A 5,823-nucleotide genomic window follows, 5' to 3' on the forward strand; every position below is an offset into this window, starting at 1 on the left:
GACATTGACAATCAACATTGACATTGACAATCGACATGACACGGACCATAGATATATAACTACCAGATGTAGCATTAAAGTGCCTTTGGATTCTAGAGCATGACAGGCTTATGTCACTCGGCTTTAATTAAAAAGGGACACAAGATTTTTTTTTGTCACTTTCAATATGGCCGATTTTTTCTGTTTGGCAAACGCGAGTTTTTGATTGATGCTTGACAAACCAAACACGTATCCAAGTAGATTATTAATTTTTATTAAATTGAGTATTATATGGTACAAATTTGCTGTTACGACATTAATTTATAAGTTATCGTGCTATGGTGGGGTGTTGTATTTTAGGCTGCAAAAGCCGCAGCGAACGGAAAATCGAAGGAATTACATTTCATAAGTAAGTAGGCATAAACTTCATTGTTTGATGGTAAAAAGCCTAGATTTGTTGGATTTTGTAGCAAATTGCATGTGTTAAGCGTTTATTACAGTATCTTCAATGGTAATATTTCGTATTTCGAAATGTTTTAAAACCTAACCTTTCTTTTATATACTTCAAATGATGACATGTCCCACCTATTAAACTGCCACTATTTTATAAAAGAATTAAGAAAATTTTGCTAATACGCTGTAAGTATTTATTATTATAGTAAAGATTACACTGTTTACCACGAGTCTAGTAAATAATTTTTATATAATACTAGAGGACGCCCGCGGATACTCCCATGTAGTTCCCGTTCCCGTAGGAGTTTTGGAATAGCGTATGTGTTATTCCTAGTTATATCTATTTGTATTCCAAATTTCGTCAAAATCTGTTTAGTAGTATTTGCTGAAAGATTAACAAACACCCTCACAAACTTTCATATTTATAATATTACTAGCGGACGCCCGCGACTTCGTCCGCGTAAATTTCGATGTCAACTTTACTACTACCCCTACCCTACCCTACCCCTACCCCCAACCTACCCCTACCCTACCTCAAACCTAGCCCTACCCCCACCCTACCCCTACCCTACCCATACCTTACCTACACCCTACCCCCATCCTACCCCTACCCCCATCCTACCCCTACCCCCATCCTACCCCTACCCTCCCCGTACCCTATCCCTTTCCTACCACTATCCCACCCGTACCCCTATCTCACGCCTATCCTACCCCTACCCTACCACTTCCCTATCCTACCCGTACCTCTACCCTACCACTACCCTACCTCTACCTCTACCCTACCACTACCCTAAACCCGGCCCTAAACCTACCCTACCCCTACACTACCCTTACGCTTCCCTACCCGTACCCTACCCTACCCTGTAACTTCTCTATGTTACTCCTACCCTTAGCAAAATCGGTCTAGTCCTTCGAGAGTGGTGGTATGACCAAGAGAAATAGAGACTTCTATGCTAATAATATAAAGAGGTAAAGTTCGTGTGGTTGTAGGAGGTAATCTCTGGATCTACTGGACCGATTTGGAAAATTGTTTTACAAATAGAAAGCTACTTTATTTGCGAGTGTCATAGGCTATGTTTGATCCCCATATTCACACGGGAACGGGAACTACGGAAATGAAAGCGCCGGGCGTCATATAGCGGAATTTCTGCGTCTTTTAGAAATTTTGTATTATCTCTGAAACTATTTAAGTAATTAACATACTGTAAAGGGCAAATCTTATCTCCATAATATCCTTGTGATTATTAAATAATTTATTTTAATAAGGATTAAAGTTTAGTTGTATAAATAATGACGTAAACCTAAGTATATAAAATTAATAATTTTCAAAACACAAAAGGTACTATATCTGCTAATATATAGAAGATAGATATATGGCGTCGCGGACTTTTTTGTAGAACTTTTAAAGATACATAAAGTCTCCATACATTAATTTCAATTTTACACAATGGTTAAGACAGCGCATGCGAATAAGTCTGTTTAAAAGGTTTTTAGTCCGACCTGTATGACAAAAACTGTGATAACTCGGCTAATATATATGATACCAATATAAAATATAGCCTATAGCACTCCCCGATAATGTAGCATTCTTCTAGTGAAAGAATTTTTAAAATCGGACCAGTAGTTCCGAAGATTACCCCATTTAAAAAATGTGACAAACTTACAAACTTACAAACTTTACCTCTTTATAATATTAGTATAGATGAAAGATCAGCTGAAATTTTAAAAGCCTGTGCTACCTACTATAGGTAAGAATTTTAGTCAACTACGGACTGGTATCATATTATTATGTTAACACTGAAAACATAATTAAATAATACAAAGCTAAGTTTCTGGTGACTGGAGTAATTATTTGTTTTATTATCTGGAAGAAAATATAAAAAACTTAACCATAAATGGATAATTTCCCGAAGCCAGTAAGGTGTAAACTCTTCAATCATTTACCGATTTACCAGTCAAGAAAGGCATGAGCTGACAAACTTTCAGCATTTATGAAAAGACAAATTTCTGGTTATCCAAGATTCGTAAATCTCTAAAAGTAAGATTTATGACTTTGAATATCAAATTCAGTCTTATTTTTATTAAAGTCAAACAGAATTTATTCTGCGTATAAGTGTGGTTATGTGGTCACAGTCAAGACTTCTGAACATCTCATGATTATATTGCATAAAATTATTTGCTGTGCATTGTAGGTATATAGATCAATAATAATTTTGTATTTTTATCATTAGCTTTCCACATGATGACGCTGAAAAAAGGAAGTGGATAGAAGTTACTGGTCGAGTCAATTGGCAACCTACTAAATACTCAAAAATTTGCTCAGAAAATTTTTTACTAGATAGTTTTGTCAAAACAAAAAAAGCTACTCACTTAAAACCTTTTTCTTTTCCAAATAAGCTTGTTCATGTAAGTATATTTTATACATTACTTTTATATTTTATTTAAATGTAGAAAACTTGTGACCTGTTTAGCACAAAAAGTACCCTGCTTAAGAACTTATGCAAGGGTGAATGATGTCCCCCACTATGGTGGATGGATGGATGACATTAAGCAGGAGCCAATGAATCAGGGACTGACAATGAGCCTTTGGAAGTCCATATAATGGGAATTATGAGGATGGTGATTCTTATCAAGTTATTTATTGGTTTTTTATTGTACCAGGTAGTTCGAACAGAGCTGATGAATGAGACAATTCAAAATAGAAATATTACTGAGAGTAATCTACAGTATAACATTACACAAAATAACCAGGTAAGTAAACAGAAGCAATCAACAATATTAATTTCTTACTAAACTATAACAACAAACTTTTTTACCTTAATAGTTACAGTTGTATTAAATATACCCAATCTTAATATTTTCAGTGTTTACTAGTATTCTAATCTAATAGGCCTAGGTTTGTCATAGAAGTAGGTGTATACATTTTCATATTGTGGTTTTAATGCTATTTAAATATTATTAGTTTTTGTAACAGTGTAACCCATACTGTGCTATTCAATTATTTAGCAGTTACAGTATTTATTACATAATACACATTATTTGATGTAACAGCCATTTGGAACCAGTATAAATTTAAAATTATTCAATTCATATAAATTGAATAATTTTAAATTAATTTTATAAATTAATATTGTGAATGATTATTATTGATCATTGGTTAAAAAGAGCAACTGCTGAGTTTCTTGCTGGCTCTGCTCAGTAGGATTTATCTCCTAAGGGGTATTTTTATTCCCCGCTTATGAAGTCCCGGACATCTGTTAGACACAAATAAAGTTAATATGAGAAAAATCTTGTGCTATTCTTTGATAATACTACTGTATAGATTATTTCATTTATACCACCTCAAGATAAATACAATAATTAATGATTTACATCATAATACAAAATGTTATATATACAATCAGAAACCTGACTTTACTACTACTATATTGCAGGAAGACACACATATATTGCAGCAGCCCATTTGCTCCCAAAATATTATAGAATGTGGCACTTCTATGACTTCACAAAGTAAGGATACAACTTTACAAAACAAACAGGCTAAAAGACCATATGAAGTAAGTAAATATTAACAAAAAACGATATGTGCTTTGCACAGAACCATATTAACGTTTTTTCTATTTTGCAGAACATTGGGCCCATTACAGTTTCTCAGAACATTTTACAAGATATACAAAATATACCATGTAAAAGGTTACGCTTGGTAAGTAAATATTAGTGATTAGTATTATAATATAATTTCTTCTCTGTTATTCATAAGTAAATAATAAATCAGAGGCACGACAGTGCCCACGCCAAGTTGAGAAAACGCACTGCCGTTCCACGTTTTCTCGAAATAATGTAGTATAAAGAGGAAAGAATTGTTTGTGTGTTTGTATGTAATGAATAGGCTCCGAAATTGCGAAACCGATTAGAAAAATTCTTTCACTGTTGCGAAGCTCCACAATCCTTGAGTGGTATAGGGCTATATTATATTTAAAAAAAAAAATCCTTCCTAATGCAACCCCTTGGTTTGCATTATTGGAGTTTTAGGAAGTGTACAAAAATTACCTTAAATATTGTTTACATCGCATGCGCTGCAAAAACTATTGATGTTAGAAAAAATAATTTACCACAACTTTGTAGAACAAATAATTTTCTTCAAAAAAATGTTGCGACACCTAACCTAACTATTATAGTCATGATACATTAAGTATTCTTTTATTAAAAAAAAATGGAAATGAAAATAAACTACTTCAGATTCTAGATTGCTTCAATACCTAGGACATTTCAAAGATATCAAAAGTTTAAAAAAGTAAATATTGGAAAAACGGTAGGTGTAGGCTGGGAGTAGAATACCGAACGGATAAAGCGATTTCAATTAAGTATTTTTTGTATCAAAGCGACTTACGGGCGAGTGGTCTTAGATATATTTGATGAAAATCGGTTGAGCCGTTTAAAAGTTATTCAGGTTAAAAGCGGGGAATAACAACCGAGTATCTACAAATATACTCGAGTGGGGCCCCAAATGAAAACGCGCTAAAAGAGAATATCGATGACTAGATTGAGAGTGTAATTAATAATTTCGTGACAATCGGGGGTTTTCAAAATTTTTAATTTTATATTACGTTGAGATTAATATACTTATTTCTTTTGTTTCAGGCTAGTGATGACACAGCTGTAGTTAAACGACTGTTGGCCAGAGAAAAGGCTAAATCTTCACAAAGATTAAAAAAAATACGCGCTTTACGGGAATATAAACGAAGATCCACAAAGAAAGTAGCTCACTTACAAAATATAATCGCAGACTTGAAAAGCAGAATATCTGATGAAGAACTAGAACTACTTAAAACTATAGATACAAAAGATGAAAATTTTTTGAAATATATCCCCAACAAAAAGGGCTTCCCAAGAAAATATTCTGAATCTTTAAGAAAATTTGCTCTCTCTTTACATTTTTTAAGTCCTAAAGCTTATAATTACGTAAGAGATAAATTTAAGACGTCTCTGCCTCATCCGAAAACATTGTATAGATGGTGTACGTCAATTAATTGTGAACCAGGTTTCACAGACGAATCTTTTAAAGCAATCAAATTAATTTCTCAAAAATCACAAAGAAAGATATTGTGTAGCATTTGTCTCGATGAAATGTCAATCCGTCAACATCTTCAATGGGATGGTAAGCAGGCTGTAGGCTATATTAACATAGCGGAAAATTTTGACTCTGATAACTTACCACTTGCAAAAGATGCCTTAGTATTTATGGTGACAGCTGTCAATGATTACTGGAAATTGCCAGTGGGCTATTTTCTCACTGCAGGTGTTAATGGTACGCAGAGAAGCGTATTATTGCGTAATTGTATTAACTTGCTTTTAGAATGTAATGTAGAAATAATTTCGGTAACTTTTGAT

Source organism: Bicyclus anynana, chromosome 11 (genome assembly GCF_947172395.1).
Source record: "Bicyclus anynana chromosome 11, ilBicAnyn1.1, whole genome shotgun sequence".
Classification (NCBI taxonomy): Eukaryota; Metazoa; Arthropoda; class Insecta; order Lepidoptera; family Nymphalidae; genus Bicyclus; species Bicyclus anynana.